Here is a 24,053-nt window from a genome sequence, read left to right as displayed (position 1 = left end):
GCAGTGAGCCAAGATTGTACCACTGGACTCCAGCCTGGGCAACAGAGCAAGACTGCCTCAAAAAAAAAAAAAAAAAAAAAAAAAAAGCATATAAAAAAACGAGAAACTCCTTCAGATGGTACTGGCAAAAGATTAACAAAAATAGAATCAGAACTCAATTATCTATGATGGTAACCAAAGAAAGCAGTGGCAGGGAAAACAACCAAAGAAAGAATTAAAAACGTGTCTACTCTATTTCAACTTTCTCTCCATTAAAATATTCAGGGAAAATGCTAGCAAGGAGCAACATACTAATCAGACATCTAAGAAAATAAAGGGCTTCCCTGGGCACGGTGGCTCATACCCACAGTCCCAGCACTTTGAGAGGCCAAGGCGGGAGGATCGCTTGAGGCCAGGAGTTTGAGATCAGCCTGGGCAACATGGCAAAACCCTGTCTCTACATAAAAAGAATACAAATTAGCCAGGAGTGGTAGCATGAGCATGTAGTCCCAGCTGAGGCAGGAGGATCACTTGAGCCCAGGAGGTCCTGGCTGCAGTGAGCTGTGACCGTGCCCCTGCATTCCAGCCTGGGTGACAGAGTAAGACTCTGTTTCAAAAAAAAAAAAAAGGCCTTTTTTAATTAAAAAAAAAAAATTAAATAAAAAAAGAAAGGGCTTGAAAAAACCTCCAAACTGGGCGAAGAATTCTGAAATAATTACGGCTGGTTTTCCTTATCTTCTCCCTATTCAACCGGGGCAACACTGAGGAAAAGACAGATATGGAGAAAGCCTGGCAACAGGTAAGCACTTAGGGAAGATGTCAGAAACAGAATCTCAATAGTCATTCCAAATACCAAACAGGAGGTTTCTACTGCTTAATGTATATTAACAAGATGTAAGATTAAAGTGAAAACATTCGCTTTCCTGAAAATAACACTGTATAGTGTAAACTTTGACAATTTCTATCTTCCACTCTTTTTTTTCCTCTTGAGACGGGGTCTCGGCTCAGTCACCCAGGCTGGAGTCCAGTGGTGCAATCATGGCTCACCGCAGTCTCGATCTCCTGGGCTCAAGCGATCCTCCTGCCTCAGCCTCCTAAGTAGCTGGGATTACAGACATGTGCCACCACACCTGGCTAATTTTTAAAATTTTTTTTGCAGAAACGGGGTTTCACCATGTTGCCCAGGCACATCTCAAACTCCTGGGCTCAAGTGATCCTCCTACCTCGCTTTCCCAAAGTGCTGGAATTACAGGTGAGCCGGCATGCCTGGCCAATTTTCCAGACTTTCTTAAGCCATATGCAAAAAACCTGCTCATCTACAGACAGGCATGAATCTGTTTATGCAAAAGCCCTCTCCAACTTACTCACAAAATTAATGAAGGAACATACAAGTTGAAAATGAGATGACTGGCCAGGCACGGTGGCTCACACCTGTAATCCCAGCACTTTGGGAGGCCAAGGCAGGAAGATCATGAGGTCAGGAGTTCAAGACCAACCTGGCCAACATGGTGAAACCCCATCTCTACTAAAAAATAAAAAATTAGCCGGGCATGGTGGCACGTGCCTGTAATCCCAGCTACTGGGGAGTCTGAGGCAGGAGAATCACTTGAACCCACGAGGCAGAGGTTGCAGTAAGCCGAGATCACACCACTATACTCCAGCCTGGGCGACAGAGCAAGAATCAATCTCAAAAAAAAAAAAAAAAAAAAAAAAAAAAAAAAGGCCGGGCATGGTGGCTCAGGCCTGTAATCCCAGCACTTTGGGAGGCCAAAGCGGGTAGATCACAAGGTCAGGAGATCCAAACCATCCTGGCTAACACGGTGAAACCCCGTCTCTACTAAAAATACAAAAAATTAGCTGGGTGTGGTGGCGGGCGCCTTAGTCCCAGATACTCAGGAGGCTGAGGCAGGAGAATGGCGTGAACCCAGGAGGTGGAGGTTGCAGTGAGCCGAGATCGCACCACTGCACTCGAGCCTGGATGACAGAGCGAGATTCCATCTCAAAATAAAAAAGAAAAAGAAAGAAAATGAGATTTTTTTTCTTTACACACACACCAGAAATATGTGAACACTGTCATAATAAGCTAGCATATACAATTAACCAATGTATCCAACCACTAGTGTTCTCTCCACCTATTCAAATTAATAGCTAAAAGCTGTGACTTAGTGAGCACCTACTATATGCTGGGCCCTGTTCTGAGTGTGTCACGTGGATTCACAAAGTTCTCATACAAAGTTATTCCAACTCTATCCTCCTCCTCCTGAAATCAGAGACTGTAAATTTTGAGTTAATTCAGTCAAACATTTACCAAATGAGTACCATGTAAAAGACTATATTGCACACTAGAGGAAATCAGCAATGATTAAGATTTTCCTCTATGTCTCTCAAGGAGTTTATAATCCAGGAAAGACCTTCATGTATATAAACTAAAAAGTCTTAAGGAAAAAATAGATAAGTAGAGGTATCAGGCTAGCACTGTGTGGGAGAAAAATAATGAGTTAATTCTGAAAATCAGGTTCCAGAAATAGAAGTAGCAGCATTTAAGCCAAGACTCCAAGACTCAGAAAGAGAGAGAAAGGTGGAAAGGATATTTCAGAGTAGTCTGCCAATAACGGAAGTGGCCAGAGGTCTTGTGTTGAAATATAAGGTGACAAGAAGAGATGCAGGCTGGGCGTGGTGGCTCATGTTTGTAATCTCGGTACTTTGGGAGGCCAAGGCGGGCAGATTGCTTGAGCCCAGGAGTTTGAAGCCAGTCTAGGCAACAGAACAAAACCCCATCTCTACAAAATATTAGCCAGGCGTTACGTGTCTGTAGTCCCAGCTACTCAGGAGGCCAAGGCGGGAGGAGGAAAGGAAGTGGAAGTTACAGTGAGCCAAGATGGCACCACTGCACTCCAGCATGAGTGACAGAGCAAGACCCTGTTTCAAAAACACAAAAACGAAAAAGAAGAGATCCAATAAAAGATTAAGCTAAAAGTAAGAATGAGGCTAGATAGCAAAGATCTCCCAGTGATTTCCTAACTCTTTAACATTAATTCTCAACCAGGGAAAGAGGGTGGTAGCACTTCCAAGGTAAAAATCTTCGGAGGAGAAAGCCCATAACCTTACCAACAAAACTGTCATATCCCTCAGGTGTGATGGAATAGGGGGAAATGTTGAGAACCTCTGGTGTATACTTGGGAAAGGGGGCATGACATGATTTGATTTGCATATTAAATAATTCTGGCAACAGAACAGAGGAGGAGAGACCAGAAAAAAGAGAGGCCAGTTGGAGGACTACAGTAACTATCTCCATAAGGAGTAAGAGCTTCAGGGAGGGTAGGGGCAGAGGAAACATGAAAGAGTAAAGAAAAAGACTGACGGAAAAGACTGGTGGAGGCAAACCTGGTAAAAATCTGGTCAAGAAAGGAAGTCTCTAAAGGTTTCCAGGCTGGGTAACAAGCAGGACAAAAACGCTATAAAGCAATACATCTTCTTACCTTATATCTGTGTAAGGATGTGCAGTACACAAAGCATAGCCTCCTTAAATGTACTACAAAGCAACAGGAATAACTGTTCTCAGTTCCCAAATAAAGACTGACTGACTTCCAAGAGATTTAACAAACTTGTCCATGGCCAAGAAGCAAACCTGAGTCTTTCAAATCCAGTTCTAATATTCTTTTAAGAAGCCCCCTCAAACGCAATTGCTTTTGATGCATATAATAAATTTCCAAAGAAGAAAACTTTTAAAGAAAAGCATGTAATCTCTTGGGAATTAAATTATACTTCAAATATAAGGAATTTTTTTTTTTTTTTTTTTTTTTTTTGAGAGCGTCTTGCTCTGTCGCCAGGCTAGAGTCCAGTGGCGCGATCTCGGCTCACTGCAACCTTCACCTCCCGGGTTCAAGAGATTCTCCTATCTCAGCCTCCCAAGTAGCTGGGACTATAGGTGTGCTCCACCACGCCCAGCTAATTTTTGTATTTTTAGTAGAGACGGGGTTTCACCATGTTGGCCAGGATGGTCTCGATCTCTTGACCTCGTGATCCGCCCACCTCAGCCTCCCAAAGTGCTGGAATTACAGGCGTGAGCCACCACGCCCGGCCAATATAAGGAATATTTCTAACCTTGTGCTCTGGTTCCCTCTACCCAAAAAACGGGTTGGTGATCTACAGTCAGCAATGCAGGTGCTGCATCTATTTCATTAGACCCTACAAGTTTAGATACAGATGGGAAAGTTCAGATACAGTTTTTACTTTGTATGAAATACCACTTACTATGTGATTATGTGAAAGGTCAAAAATAACTATAAAGAAATATTCTAAATAGTAACTGTATTCAACATAGTGAAACTACATTTCTAATGTTGTTGTTGGCACCGATGTTTATTAAAAATACTTCATCTGGGTCTTGTGCGGTGGCTCATGCTTGTAATCCCAGCACTTTGGGAGGTTGAGGTGGGAGGATTGCTTGAGCCCAGGAGTTCGAGATCAGCCTGGGCAACACAGGGAGAACCCTGTTTCTACAACAAAACAAATTGTTTTAATTAGCTGAGCATGGTGGTACATGCCCGTGGTCCCAGCTACTCAGGAGGCTGAGGTGGGAGGATCACTTGAGCCTGGGAGGTTGAGGCTACAGTGAGCTGTGATCACACCACCGCACTCCAAGCCTGGGTGACAGAGCAAGATCCTGTCTCAAAAACAAACAAACTTTATTTGGAGACTTAAGCCAGGGTCAGAAAAAATAAAAATAAATATACTTTATAATATTAACATACTCTTTAAGGTTGATTACAGACTTTGACTTTATCTAGCAAACATTTAAACGCTTATGTTTAACATTAAGCACTTATGTTTAAACGCCTGAGCAAGGTGTTGGGGGCAAAATGATGAGACAGACACCACAGCCAGAGTTTACCATGACCAATTTATAATACAACATGATATAGACAATAATGAAGGAAAAATAGAGAACTATGATTGAGGAAAGGAATAATCCATTGTAATAGGACTTCCAAAGGACTCCAGAGAGAACAGAATATTTGATACGAACTTTTAAGAACTGGAAGGAGTGGGAGTGAGACAGGACATTCCCATAAGAGAAAAGAATATAAGCAAAGAAGGTCTGAAATAGCTTGGCATGTTCAGAGAACCAAGAGCAGTCTTGTTTAGCTGGACAGTGTGGAAAGGGGACAAAGAGGACAAGATAAAGTACAGAGATGACTGGGGGCCAGACTGCAATGGGCCTGCATTGTGATGCTGGTATCTCTGAATTCTAAGCTCCAAACCACAGGCAGTCTTAGAAGCCTACTGAGCCAGAGGCTGACAAGATCTGAGCTCAGGAAAGATGACTCTGGCAGCCAGGCAAAGTATGGATAGGAAGGGGTGGGGAGGAGCCTGAAGACAAAGTTAAAAGCTTTAAGCAAAGCAAGCAATCTGAGGTTTTAACACTTACACTAGGCGAGTATTTTTAAAGGGTTTGAGTCTTGACGAAATTTCACGTCTTCCCTCAAGTGATCATCCCAACTATTCTGTGAAACAGGTGTCATCAATCTTCCCATTTTACAGACGAGGAAACTAGCTCACAAGCCATTAACTGCCAAGTCAAATGCTACAAAAACAAGGACAAAGCCCAGGCTCTGTACTTTTCCACACAATGAAAAATAAAGAACAAGAACAATCTAATTTCTTTTGAAGAGTGCTACTGTACAACAAAGCACAGAGTAGGCTAGCTACATTACCCTATATTACCACTGTAAGTGTTAAAAATTCATCTAATGGGCCAGGCGCGGTGGCTCACGCCTGTAATCCCAGCACTTTGGGAGGCTGAGGCAGGTGGATCACGAGGTCAGGAGACAAAGACCCTCCTGGCTAACACGGTGAAGCCCCGTATCTACTAAAAATGCAAAAAATTTGCCGGGCGTGGTGGCATGCACCTGCAGTCCCAGCTACTCGGGAGGCTGAGGCAGGAGACTCGCTTGTACCCGGGAGGCGGAGGTTGCAGCGAGCCGAGATCGCGAACTCCAGCCTGGGCGACAGAGCGAGACTCCGTCTCAAAAAAAAAAAAAAAAAAAAAAAAAAAAAAAAAAAAAAAAATCATCTAATCTTCTTAAATGTTTGCAACTTGTATAACAAGCTAATTATCCTTAGATTTGACTTCTGTTAACGTCATGTTAAAGACCTATACTTCTTCTCCAAAGCAAACAAAAAAGCACCTGCACTTTGAATTGTACTTCCTATGGAAATAAATAATAATAATATTCTCCCTTCCCTTCAATGTTTAAAAACTGGCATTTCACTGGTGTAACGGGCTTACATAAAAACCATTATACCCAAGGAAGCTGTAAACTACTTTTTGAATGATTAAAAATGCATTATTTAGCAAGTACAGCAATTGAATCTGAGTTATAAGATGTATTAAGTGAAAGGAGCTTCTATAGGTATGCAAAGGCACAACCTCGGAAATAGGTTCTGTCATAAGGAAGCGACATAGAGATTCTGAGACCTATTTAGGAATGGTTCAATCCAAAATAACTGATGGAAGAATATTTGACCTTGAGGATGCAGTGACAGATTCCGCTCCTCCTCCCCCCTGCCCTCACCGCCTTTAAATTCTAAGTCCATGAAATGGTCAAAGTGTTCTGGAACGGGTCTTATTTTGCACAGGAAGAATCTAGCTTGGGCATTTCACCGTACAGTTTTATCCACAGCATCGCCTGTTATCAAAACTGCTTGTCCTTACCCCCTCATGAGCTTTCTAACAGTTTTTAAAACAAGACCCAGAAATGTAAAATCCCTTCTTAGGAACTTGAGCAATAAGTCAAAGTATCCAACTCAGGTAATTATTAGCAAGAACTACATTTATATAATTTTTTCCAAAGCATCTCGCATGCCTCCTCTCCGCTGAATCTCCCTCCTGTTTTTAACTGGGTTAAGTCTTTATAGCTTGCCTATAGAGGATAAAAACACAAAGGTGGCAAAAAAAGAAATCAAGACAGTTCTGCCATGATTTAGGGGTCTGTACCAAGAGTTCGGCAGGTCCTGTCAACTGCGCACCACAAGACGCAAGCTGAATTCTAGGGCAACACGAAGCATTCCAACACGACACACACTGGTTTCTCTAGCGGGAAGAAGCAGAGAGCTCTAGAAATGCCGGCTGGAGACGCGTATTGTTGGAAAGGAGCCGGATCAGGCCCCGCAGCAACTCGGGGCGCCCTCGCGCCAGGGTCTGCCGCGCGGCGCACGGATGACTGTGGGCCTGTCACTCCTAGCTCCAGCTGTAACCTTCGCCAAACCTTGCGCCGCACCGACCCCGCCCGCCAGGCCCGCCCCCCGCGCCGCGCCCCGCGCCATAGGCCGGCGCGCCAGTCGCTCAGCCGGCCTCCCGGCCCCGCCCGCCTGCGGCCCTCCTCCCCCGCCCCGCGGTTTTCCCTTCCCGGGGCCCCAAAAGGACAATGCTGGAGGGGAGGGGAACGGAGAGGACGCGAGCGAGCGGCCCAGCCTGCCGGCCTGACCCCGCTGCCGGGGACGCCGGGCGCCTCCCACCGGCCGAAGCCTTCCTCCCGCGCCCACTTTCGGGGCTCCACGTCCTAAAAAGTCTAAGCACTCCCGCCTCGTCTCCCCCAAAAGAGCCACCCCGGCGCGGCAACACCTGCCCCAGGCAGGAGGCAGCCAACGGCAACCCATTGTGCGGACTCATCCTCCGCTGCCCACCCGGACGCACGAGCAGCAAGCCGGTGTCCCGGCGTCCTGGGGTCGGGACGGGGGTCCCAGGGCCCACAGCTCACCCGCACGCCCGGGCACCACCAGGGTCGCAGCCGGTCAGGCCTCCCTCGGCTGGCCCCGGAGCCATCAGCAGCGGCCCGGTCTCCCTTAGGCTGGCCCCGGAACCATCAGCGGCGGCCCGGCCTCCCTTAGGCTGGCCCCGGAGGCCCCGGCGGCGGCCCGGTCTCCCACAGGCTGGCCCCAAAGCCCCCGACGGCGGTTCGGCCTCCCTTAGGCTGGCCCCAGAGCCCCCGGCGGCGGCCCGGTCTCCCTTGGGCTGGCCCCGAAGCCTTCGGCTGCGGCCCGGCCTCCCTCGGGCTGGCCCCGGAGCCCCACGGCGGCGAGCGTCCGGCCTCCCCGGCTCGCGCCCACCCGGCCGAGGGGCTGCTCCGCTCCCTCCCTCCCCGCCGCCTGCCCGCGGTACCTGCCGAGGCTGCCGGGCGGCGCGGCGGCCGGCGGGGGCGCCTCTCCTCTGGCTCCGAGGGGCTGCGAGCGGCTGCCGAGCGCCGGGCGGCCCTGGCCTGCGCCTTACGTAAAGCGGCGGCGGCGGCCCCAGCGCCACTCCGCGGAGGGCGGGAGACGGCGCGCCGGGAGCCGCTCCGCTCCGTTACCCGGCAACTGGCCTCAGCGCCCCGCCAACCAGGGGCGCGCTCCATATCCTTCCGCCCGGGTGCCGGGATTACATCAGCGCCGGCCTGGCCCCGCCCCTGCCCCTCCCTCCGGCTGGGCTGCGGGCGCGCGCGGGCGGTGGGCCGCGGGCTGAGGGCGCGGCGGGGACAAGCCGGGGCTGGTGCCTGGCGGGTGGGGGTCTAGGGCCCGGGACGCGCCGTGCAGCCTGGCCGGGGCGGCGGAAGCCGCTGGGAGGTGAGAGGGCAAGCAGTATAGACGGCAGGCAGGAAGCGGGAGCCCACCAGTGTGCTGGGCGTCGGAGAGGAGACGCCTCCCGCTGAGGGGCACGTGGGACTGCCCTCGGCAGAAGCCCCCGAACTCCGCCGCCGCGCTCCGCCCCCGGCCCGCGCTGGGGAAGTGGGGCTGGGCGTGCACGGCCCCGCCCGCGGCCCGGTGCAGCCCCCGCCTTCCCGGGCTCGCGCGCCACCTGTCCGCGCCCCCTCCTTGCCGCGTCCTGGGATGGCTGGAGTAGGCGGTTTAAAATAAAGACTTTAATTTTTTGTTGTTGTTGTTAAGGAACCCAGAAGACAAGCTAAAGAAATGTGACATGGCTCTTTTTTTATTAACTAGGCAAAAGTAAATTCTGGAAGATTCGAAAGTGGAAACCAAAAATGTGCATTAACCTTTTAATCAAAGTGTCTTCACACCCACCTACCTTCCCTAAATGTGACTCCTAGGCCTGTTCTAAAAAAGCAAATAAGTATCATGGACCTGGAAAAGGAAGGGAGATTACTTAGAGGAAAGAGGTCCAATGGGAGGAGTGACTTACCTGGGGTCATTTGTTCATTTATGGAGCACCCACTTGGTGCCAGGCACTATGCTTTTCTGTTCAGAACCTGTAGGAGAATTGCCTGCACCAGCTCACGGGCTTGTGGGAGAAGCAGATGCTGAAACACTGGAAAGAGGTCATCTGCTGGGTTGGCTAGATGCTCCATGCATCCATGGAAGGACAAACCGAGGAACTGTCACTTACATACTATCTACAGAGTGTTTTTCTGCAAACATATCTTTTTGTTCTTTACAAAAGTCGTGGGACAAAGCTTTGTCATCCCCATTTAACTGATGAGGAAGCTGAGGCTCAAAGAAAGTGATTTCACCCAAGCCTGGCTGCTACCGAGTGGACAGGGCCACCTCTTGCAGGAGACAGAATGTGAACCCAGGCTCCTGCCTCTGACATATGGGGTTTCGTTTCCTTTACACTACTGTCTCCCTTAACCGGTTTGCTCCTAATTGTATTCTCTGAGCACTCTCTCAGGCGAATGTATGTCATCATAAATCACGCGTTCATTCAGTCAGTATCTTCTGAGTGCTTGTTGTGGACCTGGCTCAGTGCCAGGAACGCACAGTCCCTGTGCTCCTGGAACTTAAACTCTAAAAACAGTGAAGAGAATGGAAAGGGTATGGGAAATCCAGGGCCACTTGGGAGTAAAGGAGGGGAGAGTAGCAGAGCTTCAGAGCCTAGTTCGCAGGTGCCCCCAGGGTCCAGGATTTCACAGACCAAAGTATGGGGGATTTGCAAAGGATGGTCAGCTTTTGGTATTTGCTACATTGGTGACATATCTGTCACCTACATCATATTTTACAAAAGAGTATTAACAGCAAAATTTTTTGAAAAGCAATAACAGTATATCTCAGTCTCTGAAGAAAGGAAACACAGTTGGCACCTATATAGTGACACACGCGCGCACACATACACACACACAGTTTGACCTTTTTTATTACTTTGCCACAGACCAGTTTTTATAGTAGTTCTCCCATGAACTAGTAGAACCTGAAGACTTCTTGGAAGAAGAGGTTTTTAAGTAGGAATTATCTTGTATTAATAGGATTTGGAGCTGGTGGGGAAAAATGACAGATTAGGGAAAGAAAGGGTCTTGTTTACTTTGTTTTCTTAACAAAATAGCCCCCTGTCCTCCAAATTATTTTGAAAAAAATCCCAGGAGTCTCAGCTGACTCCAACCTTAGGGCCCTTGCATCTGCTGATTTCTGTGAGGAACTCCCTCCCAGACCTCCGCGTGGCTGGTTCCTTCTTGTTAAAGGCCCAGCTACAATGTCACCTGCTCAGAGACATCTAGATGCCCAGTTTGGAGTAGCCAACCTTCCCAGTCATGATGCCACTGCTCTGTTTTGTTTCTTTATTCACAGCTCTTATCAGTATCTGAGATTATCTCGTTTGTATGTTTGTTTCGTCATTCATCTCAGCCTCCTCACTCAAGACCTGTATCTCACAAGAGCAGGCATCTTGCCTGTGGTGCTTATTTTCGTATGCCCAGAGCCCAGCATGGGGCCTGCCAGTTTGTAGGCGCAGGACTGAACTATCATCTGTGGTGTAGTCAGAGTGGACATCAGGGAGAAAACAGTCCCACCTTCCCTTGAGCAATCAGGAACAGGGCTCTTCTGCATGAGCCCCTTACCCCCTGTAGTGTGCCACGCTGCCTACGACCTTCCTTAAGGTTCCCGGGGAGAGATCAGCCGACTGAAACTCAGGAGAACAGTAGCTTTCTCCCTCTTGTGGGCTAAGATCCCTAGGGAATGCAAATGAGGCCAGAGGACTCCTGCGTTAAGGCAGGGTTGGTGTGGAGGTGGTAGACTCCCCCTTCAGCATTTTCTAAGAAGAAACCATCGTCTCCTGTGTATGTCTGAGATCATTCATTTCATTTCTCTAGTCTCAGGAGCACCTGCCATGGCTTTTTAACCCCTACGGCTGGGTGAGGCAATGCTGGAGGAAGCTGACGACTCTGAGTGCCCTCTGACTTGGATGTTCGATGCTAGCGAGGATTCTAGCAGCTGCCATCTGGGGCAGTGATTGTGTAATGTGTATGCTTAGTGAACAGCAGGGATGAGGCTGGGTCCGGGATGCTTTGTGACGTCGTGCGGCACACGGACTGACGGCAGGCAGGGGCCAGGCCTCTTCGACTCTGTGATCTTGGGCACATAATCTCCCTCTCTGGGCCTCAGTTTCCCCATCTGCACAACAAGGGACTTGGGCAGGAAGATCTCAAAAATGTCCTTTTTTCTGTGCCTGTGTGTGTGAGAGAGAGATTTAGAAACAAAATTTCAATGAAGCTACACTTTGATAAAAGATGTACAAACCCTCACCTGTCACCTGACACGAACATTGCCAGCTCCTGTTTACTGACCCCCAGATGCGTGCCAAGTGCTTTGCTCACATTGTCCTTAACTCCCACAATACCAGGCAGGGAAGAGATGATCCCCATTTTGCAGCCACAGAAGCCAAGGCTTCTCTGGAGACTTTAGATGGCTTGCACAGGCCACACTGCTACTAAAAGGCAGCACCAGGATTTCATTTTAGCCCTGTGCTTGCTACTGGGCCACACAGTATCATTAAAATCCATCATGAGACGACCTTAAGATGAAGGAGACCAAGATAAAACCATGACCAGATAATCTCCCCATTGCCTCCCCATGGGACCAATACCCTCACTTGGGATGCTAACTGGGCATCTCAGTTCAGATGCTGTCAGTCAAGGTGGCCCACATCGTGGCCTTCTCTCTTCACCACCCCAGGCCTGCACCCGCATCCTGACAGCCTCTCCTCTCAGTGGCTCTCCATTCCTCTTAGGGGTAGTAACATCATTCCAGGCCTAAAGAGAGAGTTCTAGCCTCTGGCATAGCCTCATGGTGTGACCTCGAGCAAGCCCCTGACCTTCTGAGGGTTTCGGCTTCCTAGTGCAGGAAATGATAGAGGGATAATGCCCTGTTCCGCTTGCCTATCCCTGCAGGGCCAAACCAGGTCAGAGGTGTGGTTGTCTCCTGCTTCCAAATTTGTTCCTCACTTCTATCCCTCCACCCAATCCATCGAAAATCAGCAATGTCATCAGCAATGTCACCAGAAGTAGGGGAGCACGGTGATTAAGCACACTGGCTGATTAGCTCACTGATGTGGGTAAATTACTTATCCTCTCAGTTTCCTCATCTGTAAAGTGGGCATAATAATAACAGTATCTGCCTCAGAGGGTTGTGGTGAAGGGGTAAGTGAATCCACACAGAGGGTACCTGGCACACAGCAAACAATAAATACCAGCACCCATGACCATCCCTCCTTGAAGCCCCCACTACTTAGCTCTGACTGCCCATCTCCAGGTCCTCCTCTTCCTCTGTCCCTCCCATTCCCTCCTTTCTTATCCCTCCTTTCTTATCACTCTGCATACCACTAGGGCAGTCTCTTGCACTCCAATAGCTGTTAAGTAACATGAAAATGGAAAGACACCTAATATCTCTCCCCTACCCCAGCCTTTCTCCAAGGCCCAGAACCGCCTCCTGGGCTTGTCCGCCTTGCTGGTGGGATCTTCCCCAGCCCCTAGCATGTTCCTGGCTGACTCACTGCCTTTCCACACAGGGACCCCTTCCCTCATCGCGCTATTAACAGCATCACCCTCTCCCTGGCTGCCTGAGCTAGAGTCCTAGTGCACCGACCTGGTGAATTTGTTTCAGAGATGACCTTGCAGTCAGACTGAGCTCAAACAGACCTGGGTTTGAGTCCAGCGCAGCCATGTGGCACAGTGAAACCTTGAACAAGTTACTTCCTCTCTCCGAGCTGGCTCGCATCTCTCTAAAATGCACACAATGGGAGCACCCTCCAGCAGTGAACACTCATTTTTTGATCCGTCTGCCAGTATATGAAGCCCCTTCTTATGTTTGGTGAATCCCTGTCCCTGTTGGGATTCACCCAGGCAAAGAAGGCTTCCCTCCACGGAGCCTGAAGGCCAGACCCTGACCCGACCTCCCTCCTGGCTTCCGACTTACTGTCATCATTATAACCACACAAACCGTTCACGAGGCTTCTTCTGCATTGCCCAGAAGTACCCTGCATCTGGACAATTAGCATGTGAAGGAATTGGAAATGATTATTTATTTATAGGTGTGAGCCACTGCACCCAGCCGGGAATGATTTTGTCAAATTTAATCAATATATGGACGTATGTTTTGGTGACCAACATTCAACCCGCTATACTTAAACATCTTCTGTGGTAATAAAATAGCACAACACCCACCCCTCTGTGTCACCTGACTTACTTACTTCCTTCCTTCCTTCCTTCCTTCCTTCCTTCCTTCCTTCCTTCCTCCCTCCCTCCCTCCCTCCTTCCTTGCTTCCTTCCTTCTTTTTTTCTTATGCTCTCTCTCTCTCTTTTTCTTTGACAGGGTCTGTGTCGCCCAGGTTGGAGTGCAGTGGTACAATCACAGCTCACTGAAGCCTTGTAGTCCTGGGTTTGAGTAATCTTCCTGCCTCAGCGTCCAGAGTAGCTGGGACTATAAGTGTGCCACCACACCCAGCTAATTTTTAAAAATTTTCTTAGAGAAGATGGTGGGGGGTCAGAGGCACCAGGGGTGTGGCCTCCCTCTGTTGCCCAGGCTGGTGTTGAACTCCTGGCCTCAAGCAGTCCTCTCACTTTGGCCTCCCAAGGTGCTGGAATTGCTGGCATGCACCACCATGCCCACCTGATTTTTTTCTTCTTAGCACTGATCAACACGTGCTGCGTCATATATGTATTTACCTATGGCTTTGCTCCCCTTCTAACTGTAAGTTCCGGGAAGACAGGCAGGGCTCTGTGTACTTTGTTCGCTGCTGCCTCCTCAGCTCCTAGAACAGGGCCTCACACACAGCAGGCGCTTAAAATTCATGTATATTGAATGCATAAATAAAGATCAGACAGTGCTGAAGATTTACAGCCCTATTTGGGTCATTCCTAAAACACAGGATTGCTAGTAACAGCCGATGATGCTACAGTGTTTATAGGGGAAATGGATATAAATGATAGCTATTAAAATGGATATTATATTTATGTTGACATGCCATAATTATTTCATAGTCTAAGGGCAATGGCAGGAAGCTGGCATCTTCCAGGAAGGAGTGACTGGGAGAAGACCCCTCAGGGAAAGCTCCTGGCATGGAGCCTGCCTAGAGCAAGCACCAGGTCAAAGACAGGCAATTTGCTTCTCAGAGCCTCCATTTCCCGCACGGAAAAGTTGGACTGGGTGGCAGATCCCTGAGGCTCCTCCAGCTCAGACTGGGAGACCTTGGTGGCAGGAATGTCTGCCTACCCCACCTCTCCTGATGAGAGGCAGCTTTGCCACCACCAGGGTTTGGGATCTCTGTAACATAGCAGCCCCCTCAAGGTCCCTAGCCTTGGGTAGGAATTTCACTCATCCTTGGCCACCAATTCAGAAACGAAAGTTCCCCAAAATATGACATTCAGGATGGGGTACTGTAGATGGATTGGGCTGAGATGGTTAGAGTTTTGGAACTGGTGGGCTCCCTGTGGAGTACTGAGGTCCCAGAGGGGGATTCTCTATAAGACCGGTGGGCAGCCAATACATACCCAGAATACAATGGAACCAGTTCACTTCACTCCCCATCTCTGTTCCCTTCATGCCATGTGATCCAGCAGTGCAGAACTGGGGAGGAACAAGAGTTCCTACACCACTTAATACTCAAAAGTACTCGCAAAAAATAACACCCCTCACCAGGTGGCATTATTACTCTCCTTCATTGAGAAAATTAGGAAACTGGACTGAAGTCCAGAGAAGCTAATTGCTTTATCCAGAGCCACCTGCATACAAACCTGTCAGCCGACCCCAAAGCCCACAGTCGCACCAGGCCTCTGTTGCACACCCTCGTGCCTTCACACCAGCTGTTCCCCAAGCCTGGGACACACTTCCCAGCTCTGAGAAATGTATTCATCCTTCAAAGCCCTGCTCATGTGTCCTTTTCAACAGGAAAATCTCCCATGAGATGCTCCACTGTCCCCATCTCTCCTGTCCCATAGCTTAGGCAGACTCCTGTGGTGGCGAGTCCTGGGCTGTGCTGTGATGTGTTTGCTGCTGTGTCTGTCTTCCCCACAATGGTGGGCCCATGAATTCTGTATCTCTAGCACCTGTGCTCAGTAAAGACTTGGGGAACCAGGCTCAAAGCCTGGCCCAGATGCCACCTCTTCCAGGGTGCCTTCTGGGGGCCACCAACCAGAGTGCAGCCTTCTCCTCCACCAGGAACTCTTGCAGCCCCACCCCTGAGCACTTGCATCCCATTACTCATCTTTGTTCCTCCATGTGGTCTATTTCTGTTTGCTTACTTCTTTATTGCCTTTACTCCCCAACAGGATGTCAGCCTCAGAGCAGGGGCCCAACCTAGGACAGAGCTTGGTGCGTGGTAGGTGCTCAGCCAACATATGCCAATTGGTGTTTGTCTGTAACTTAGCCCTACCCTCCAACTGTGGGCTTTCCAAGGATCCTGGGATGGGGTGAGTACTTATGCCTAGTGGAGCTCTCACAACGTGCCTGGGCATCCCATCTCACCCCACCCTAGACCTTAGAGCTGAAAGGCCCTGGATGCCCTCCTAATCTAACCTTTATATAAGAGTGGAGACCCAAAGCCCAGAGAGGGTGAGTGGTGTGCCAAAGTCACACAGCGGAAGCAGCCTGGCACCCATTCTCCTGGCTTCATGCCTACTGATCTCTCATCTCTTTCTGTCTCCTCTTGTCTTCCCTTGGTAAAGCATTTTCTTTCCTGAAGCCACCCACTTCTGCTAAATTTTACCCACCCAATCGATAGAAGGCAAGGGGCTTTCATGTCGGGTAGTCACTCAAACTTGGGTCTAAATTCTGCTTTTCATACCTCCCAGAAGAGGGACCTGGGCCAGTTAGTTCATTTGTTTCTTTCTTTCTTTTTTTTTTTTTTTTTTTTTTGAGATAGAGTCGGATCCTGGCTCGCTGCAACCTCCGCTTCCCAGATTCAAGCCATTCTCCTGCCTCAGCCTCCCAAGTAGCTCAGATTACAGGCACGTGCCACCACACCTGGCTAATTTTTGTATTTTTAGTAGAGATGGGGTTTCACCATATTGGACAGGCTGGTCTTGAACTCCTGACCTCAAGTAATCCGCCCACCTCGGCCTCCCAAAGTGCTGGGATTACAGGCGTGTGCCACTGCACCCAGCCAAGCTGGTTCATTTCTTTTAAAGTGTTAATTGTGGTGAAATACACATAACATAAAATCTACCATCTCAACCATTTCTAAGTGTACAGTTCAGTGTCAAGGACATTAACATCGTTGTGCAACCACCACCACCGTCCATCTCCAGGACTTTCATCTTGCAAAACTGAAACTCTATTCCTGTTAAACATTCACCCCCACATTCGCCTCCCCCCACCGTCCCTGGCAACCACCGTTCTACTTTCTGTTTCTCTGAATTTGACTCTTCTAAGGACTTCGTATAAGCGGAATCATGCAGTCTTTGTCCTTTTGTGACTGGCTTGTTTCACCTGGTGTAAGGTCCTCAGAGATCATCCATGTTGGAACATGTGTCAGACGTTCTTTCCTTTTCAAAGCTGAATAATATTTCATTGTAGGATAGACCACATTTTGTTTATACATTCATCCGTCAATGGACACTTCAGTTGCTTCCACCTTTTGGCTTCTAGGCATAATGTTGCTATGGTTCGTTTCTTCTTTTCTTTTCTTTTTTTGGGGGATGGGGGCAGAGTCTTGTTCGTCACCCAGGCTGGCATGCAGTAGTGCAATCTCAGCTCACTGCAGCCTGGACCTCCTGAGCTTAGGAGATCCTCCTGCCTCAGCCTTGGGAGTAGCTGGGACTACAGGCACGCACCACCATGCCCGGCTAATTTTTTATGTTTTTTATCGACATGGGATCTCACTGTATTGCCCAGGCTGGTCTCCAACTCCTGGGCTCAAGCGATCCTCCCACTTCAGCCTCCCAAACTGTTGGGATTGCAGGTGTGAGCCACCACGCCCGGCCTGGTTCTTTTTTTCTTGAGCCTTATTCCTCACTCGCAAAATGGTGCTCCTGTCGTCGGGTGTATACATGATTCACTTTGCCTGTCATCTGCTTAACAAGGGGCTTTATCAGCAGAGTTAAATTACTAGCGTCTGCTGGGTGCCCACTGTGTGCCAGGTGAGCTTCTGCAGACTACCTGTATTTATGCGTCAAACCCTCACTGCCTTATGAGGTGGGTGACGTTGTTATCCCATCTTATGGAAGCAGAGAGAAATACCAACCTTGCCTCAGGTCACAAAGCCGGGGAGTGGCAGAGCTGGGACAACAAGTCAGGCCACTGGCTCCAAAGCCTGGCCGCCCAACCACATACTCTCCATATGACTGGGCTTCTTGTATCCACAGCACCTAACATGTGCTTGTGAGTTCACGGGGGAGCATTCTACCAGCCCACACCCCGAGCCTGTGCAGCTGGCTGTCTCTGCTGCTCCCAGTGGGGGAGAGTGGACCACCCCAGGGGCGAGTTCTGGCTGCCCTGGGGAGGAGATGAAGGAAGGCACTAGAAGGCTCTGCAGTTCCTGTCCCGGCTTTTGGAAAACAAACACCACCGCCACCAAAACCTGTTCAGGAATTATGTGAAAATTCCTATTTCACACATTTTTTTTTTGAAAAACAAATGCTAGAAAAACACATTCCGTCTAGTTGACATGATCAAGAAGAATATCAAACAGCATTCACAAGGAATCCATTTGATTCAATGCAAAGAAACAACAGCATCCATAACTTCATTTATTTCTGCAGTCGAATGGAGGGAAGGCTGGCTGTGATGCCGCGGAGGCCTTGCCTTAGGGAGAAATTGCTGTCAAGTCACCACACCTCCTGTCTGTGGCTCGATTTATAGCATTTCAGGGACTATTGGAATTTCTGCCTTGAAACCATCTGGCCTAATTACTCCTGTGGCTGGCATGGGGCCTGGTATTGTTCTTGATTTTGGGGCGAAGGTGCTGGTGGCTCCTTAAAGGAGCCCTTTCCGGTGCCACCCCAAAACTTCAGCCACCTTCTAGGCAGTGTCAGTGTTGGCTGGGACAATTTCAGCCAGCGCCAGGCTTGGAGAAATCAGCAGATTCTTTGCATCCAGGAAACAAATAAACAAAACAAACTTCTTTGCCCCTAGGAGGGTTGGCAGGTCAGGATGACAGCAGAGCATGTAATTATGATGATTATTTTCAGCACAGGGGAAGGAAACAAAGGGCTAGAACTACCTGGTAACTGACAACAGCTCTTGTTTCTGGAGCATCTACTATGCGCCAGGCACTTATTGACTCTCTAACCTGCTTAGTAATCTCTTGGACCCCTTACGCCCTTTGTCAGATGAGGAAACTGAGGCTCTGAAAGAGACCAGTGAGTCGCCCAAGGTCACAGATCAAGTAAGCAGCAGAGGCAGGATTTGAACCCAGCTCTGCCTGTTTAGAGAATGACCTGCCAAGATTTTCGGAGGGGCTGAGCCAAGGATCTGGAGCTGGGGTCCGTGACAGGGAGCTCAGGGACCAGAATTAAGGTTGGGGGTGTCTTAGTTGGAGTCCCTAGAAGCCTTTGGGCGAGGATTCAGTGCAGTTTATTACAGAGACAGTCTGCAGAATATGACCCCCCAAAGAAGTGCACCTCCTAATCCCTGGAACCAGCGACTATGTTACCTTACCTGGCAAAAGGGACTTTGCTGATGGGATTAAGGCTATGGATCTTGAGAAGGAGAGATCGTGACCCCCTGCTTTATAACCTCCCTTGGCTCTCCATTCTCCCCACAGTCCCAGGCTCCCTGCTTTCCTAGCCCGACCCTCCATCCCGTCCCTATAGACACCCCAGCCTCCAGATGTACCCAGGTACTTACACTTCTCTCAATGGGCCATGCCTGTCACACCTCTCTGCCTTTGCAAATGCTGGTCCCGCTGCCTGGAATGCCCCCCACCACTCTGCTTAACAACTGTTTTCTCCAGTGTGTCCTCTTTCTGGAAGCTTTCCTTGTGGTCCCCCAGGTGGGTGAGGGGTCTCTCTTGCAATGCTTCACTGCTAGCCCTCTCGGGCCTCCATCCCAAGGTGCCGCACTGGACAAATCTGTCCTGCCCACCAAGCTATGGGCTCCTCTGGGGAGCAGCTTTGCCTGCCATGACTCCGCTTCCCCGGGCGCCCAGCCCAGGGCCTGGCACACAGGACGGCTCAGGGAAGGACTCTCCTCTGCAGAGCAGGAGTCATGGGAAAGGCACGCATTGCTGCCCACAGCCCAGCCACTGCCCGCTCAGACCTGGCTATTTTTATTTCTTTTCCCTGCAGAGCTCAGGCCTGTGGGGCAGGTTCTCAGACCAAGCAAGTGAGACCTGCCAGATGGACCGAAGACATTTGCTGCTGCTGCCCCAGCCAGAGGCCAGCAGGAGTGGCCGTAGGGGCTCCTCCTCTAGGGCACAGCCCCAGACCTCAGCCAGGGAGCTTGCTGCAGGCTCAGAGCCATCAGGCACTGCAGGCACCGATGCATCCCAATGCTCAGGTCCAGCTTTGCCATGTTCTTGCTGTATGCCCAGAAGTAAATCATGTCACCTTCTTGTCTCCTTGTCTTGGCATATAGTAGGTGCTTGTAGGTGGCACTTTCTATGCTGGACCCTCTATCCTCATCAGCTTCATAATTCTCAGCTTCAGTGACTGTGCCTGCAGTAAATGAGCAGCTGCTAGGCACTGTGCTAGGTTCCCAACTTTATGAATGAGGCAATTGAGGCTCAGAGAGGCTAAGTAACTTGGCTAAGGTCACACAGCTGGCTGGTGGCAGAGCCAGGAGTTAACCCTGGGTCTTTGGACCCCACAGCCCATGTTCAGAGCCAGTCGGCTTCATGACTATGGCCCCTGTGATGATCCGACCCCAAGGAAGCTGCAGCCTTGCTCCAATCCCTCCCAGGCTACAGCATGACAGGTGCACAGAGCTGTCTCCATGAGGTCCCCTTATTTTGTGGACAAGCCATAGGGAGGAAAGTGGCTACTCACCTGAGAGGGCCCCTGCCTTCCTCCTGGAGCCACCTGGAGTCACCACACCAGGCAGCTCATCCCTGCCGGGTGACCCAATGTACAGAGAGAGCAGAGCCTTGTCCGAAGTCACACAGCATGGGAGTGACACAGCCAGAACTGGAACTCAGGCCAGCCGTGTCCTGCCCTGCCATACAAGAAAGGCGGCCTGCCTGCACCTTGTCAGAAAACCTGAAAGCATTGCTGAAATTCCAGTTCCTAAATCTATGGCTTGTTCATCTCTGTGGTTCCATCCCCACCACTGCAACCCCAAGGATCCTAGGACAAGGTCTGGAACAAGGTTGGACAAACACATGAAAGAATTCTTCAACTCCTCTGATATTGGGTTATTACTGATTTGAATCTGGACTCATAAAGTAAGGACGTTCAGTATGTCTAAATTCTGTGACACCTTGAGGTCCCTCTTGAATGGGAGGCTCCGCAGTGAGAATCAGGAGACTTCTTTGAATTCGAGTTGTCACGCGTACCAGCTGTGGGACACCTGACAAGTTGCTTAACCCTTCTGAGCCTGTTACCTCATCTGTAAGCTGATTCTACCCTGGAGGAGGGTGAAAGTGTGATAAAACTGGGGTAATAAAACCTACCATACGGGTCATAGGGCAAATGAAATCAGAGGTAAAAGCACCTGCAGATAAGGACAAAATCACAGCAACCCTAAAATGCACCGGGCCCTGTTTCTGTATAGATATTGTGCGGGCTTGTCCTGGAGCCAGACTGTCTGGGTTCGAGGCCTTGTCAATTGCTCACTAGCTGTGTGACCTAAAGCACAGCAGTTTGAGCTCCCTCGTCCTCAGTTTCCTTATCTGTAAAATGGAGGTGATAATATGAGCTACCTCATGGGGTTGTGATGAGAATTACAAGCTAGAAGCTTTACATGGAGCTTCTCCATGTAAAATGATTAGCACAGTGCAGGACCGGTCAGCTGTCAACAACATCAATAACACTAAGGAACAGATCCAGAGACAAACAGCTTGGCCGCAGTCACCCTGCTAAACTCCAGGCTCCGTCCACCATCACACACAAGCCCCACCAGCTGCGCTTAGAAACCACCCACCCTCGGGGAGTGAGCCAGGCCAAGCAGTGGGCCCCCGAGACAGCTGGGGTGTTGGGGTGCTCCATCCTTGGGCCAGGCGAGGCCTGGGGACTCTGTTATCAGAACCACATTTAGCGCCTCGAAATAGGCATGCCCCTATTGGTCCATACTGGGTGCAGCTGCTTTTGCCCATGCTGGGTAACAAGCAGAGGGAGACCTGGGAAGAGAGTGGGGGTGCGGAGAGGAAGGGGAGCACACAGAGGCCGCAGCTGCTGGGGAGGGGCATCCCCACGACCGCAGCTGCACCCAGGTATGGGCCCCATCCTGTTAGAGGTTCAGGCTCCGAGAGGGCCCCTGATACCCTACTCTGGATGGCCGAATCCCTTGACTAGAATCACGGGGACCCAATGGCAGTTCTAGATGCCAGGGTGTTGGTTAACAACAAGCTACAGATCTGTTCAGCAGCGAATAATTATGGCCACAGTCAGCCTTCCCCAGGACAGAATCCAATTCTGGTTAAGAGCTTCCTGGAAACAGGTTTCCGAGCCCCTCTGGAATTATGATCCCTTTTGAAGGGCCTGGGGCAAACTTCTGCAAAGAGTTTCTGTCATACGGTTCAAAGAATGAGGGTTTTGATGCCAGATGCACCTGCCTCTACCACTTACTATTTGTGTGACCTTGGACCAGTAACCACCTCAGTCTCCTCGTCTGTAAAATGGGCATAATAACAGTTCCTTCTCATAGGTGTGTTAAGTGAGATAGAGTGTGCAAAGCCCTTCCTCCCAGAAAATTCTCTTCCCAGCAAGAATGGGCAGCAAATTAGTGATTCTTCAGGCATCTGTGTGTGGGCTGGTAACACCTCTTCCTAGTGTCGGGCTTGTAGTGGGGGCCTGCTGGCCGTCACTTGCTACTGGTGCTCATTACGACAAAAGCGATTTCCTGGGAAGCTAAAGCATCACTGGAGCTTTGCATGATGAGTAGGGCTGTCCCGTTTATTTGGCATGGCTTCGGCATCCAGCAGGCATTGGGTTCTGGGTGACCCTCCCTGATGCTTTGGGGTTCAGGGGTTCATGCACAGCCCACTTCTAAAGCTGTGACAGCTGAGGTGATCCTTGCACCGAGGAGCAGGCAGGCCATGGGGGCTGGAGGGGGGCAGGTCAGGCACTCAGCAGGTGCCATGGGAGTCAGAGCTAAATTCAAGTGCTGACTCCACTGTGTGACTTTGGGCAATTCACTTATTCTCCCTGAGCCTCCTTCCTCTTTTGGAAAACGGCATGACTCATGGCCCTGGAAAGGTTCGTCAGAGTCTGCGACCAGCTTAACAGAAGACTGAGCGTTTTCCTCCCATCCCAGAGGCAAGGGGCCCTTTCCCACCCAGCTCTGGGAACCAGGGCCACTGGATCACTGAGGACGGAAGCCCAAGAGCTTGGGAGGGGCCTCCTGGATGGCAGGCTGGGCACCAGGACAATGCCTCGAGCATATGAGCTGAGAGTGAACTTGGGGTATGTAGCCTGAGCCTGCAGTTCTGCCCCAGCCAGCAACTTCTGCCTCAGCAGGGGATCTTGTAGAAGGAAGGCTGTGTCTCTCCAAGGGCAGGGGACATGAGGATAGGGAGACCGACAAGCTCAGGGTCATAAAAGGAGAAGCCGGAAGCCTCTGATGGGCCCAGAATCATCTCAGAGACAAGGCCAGGGGCCGGAACAGTGTCCTTAAAACCCTGAACTTTGGACTTTGCCCACAATTGTTCCTTGTGAGCTGTGGCTGTGTCCCTTTATAACGAACAGGGTGGGTGTCCTCAGGGTGGGGGGAAGGGAGCTGGTGCAGTAATGAGGGCAGGGACTCCCAGTGGAGGACAGAGTGGCAGCTGGCTAAGGACGAAAGGAAGGGGCCCCGCCCAGGCCCATGGGAGGCAAGGGAGGTCGGAATGCCAGCTGAACCCTGAGAAGTTCTCCACTGCTTAACAGTTGCCAGTGACCTGCTGGTCCCCCGGGGCTGCTCACGAGCCCCCTGCTCTGGTGCCATGAGGCTGAGCCCATCCAGACCTCTCAGGGCAGGGGTTCCCAGCGGTGGGACAACTCATCATGACGGACCGGACGAGTTGTCCCACCAGACTCATGAGTGAGGAGGGAATAGGGGTGCGCCCACCATGCATTGGCAAGCTCCCTGGCCTGGGCAGTCGGCAGGGGGACTGGCCACCCCCAAACACTCATTCCAAAGACGGTGGACTCAGCTCTGGGGAGAATTACTCCAGCAGGGACCTCAAAGAGAGAGGGAAAGAATCCTCACCTAAGAGGAATGTGCCGGTTGATTTTATGTATCAACTTGGCCAGGCTCCAGTCACATTTATTCAATCAAACGCTAACCCAGGTGTTGTTGTGACAGTGTTTTGTAGCTGTGGTTGACATCTACCATCAGTTGACTTTAAGAGAAGGGATTCCCCTTGATGTGGGTGAGCCTCGGCCGGGCAGTCGAAGGCCTTCAGAACAAAACTGAGGTTTCTCTGAAAAAGAAAAGGAATTCTGCCAATCATGCAGCATCAGCCCCTGCCCTGGAGTTTCCAGCTTGTAGGCCCCCCACCTGCAGATTTCAGACTTGCCCAGTCAGACCCCACAATTGTGTGAGCCAATTCTTTGAAATTAGTCTGTTTTCAGGCCAGGCTCAGTGGCTCACGCCTGTAATCCCAGCACTTTGGGAGGCTGAGGCGGGCAGATCACAAGGTCAGGAGATCGAGACCATCCTGGCTAACATGGTGAAACCCCCTCTCCACTAAAAATACAAAAAATTAGCCCGGTGTGGTCGCGGGCGCCTGTAGACCCAGC

The 24,053-nt window shown here is 50.2% G+C and overlaps 1 protein-coding gene across 3 annotated transcripts in view; it reads right to left on the bottom strand.

Moving 5' to 3' along the window:
* KIAA0232 (KIAA0232 ortholog) overlaps positions 1-8,343 on the bottom strand; it is a 100,651-nt gene extending 92,308 nt beyond the window's left edge. For 2 of the 3 annotated variants that reach the window (XM_030800901.1, XM_030800903.1), the window contains exon 1: positions 8,144-8,343. The gene's annotated coding sequence lies outside the window, so the exon portion shown is untranslated. The remainder of the gene's footprint in view (positions 1-8,143) is intronic. The other variant, XM_030800902.1, reaches the window with a different exon arrangement.
* Between the last annotated feature and the right edge of the window lie 15,710 nt (positions 8,344-24,053).

Source organism: Nomascus leucogenys, chromosome 20, assembly GCF_006542625.1.
Source record: "Nomascus leucogenys isolate Asia chromosome 20, Asia_NLE_v1, whole genome shotgun sequence".
Taxonomy (NCBI): Eukaryota; Metazoa; Chordata; class Mammalia; order Primates; family Hylobatidae; genus Nomascus; species Nomascus leucogenys.
This window is presented reverse-complemented; position numbering and strand designations above follow the sequence as displayed.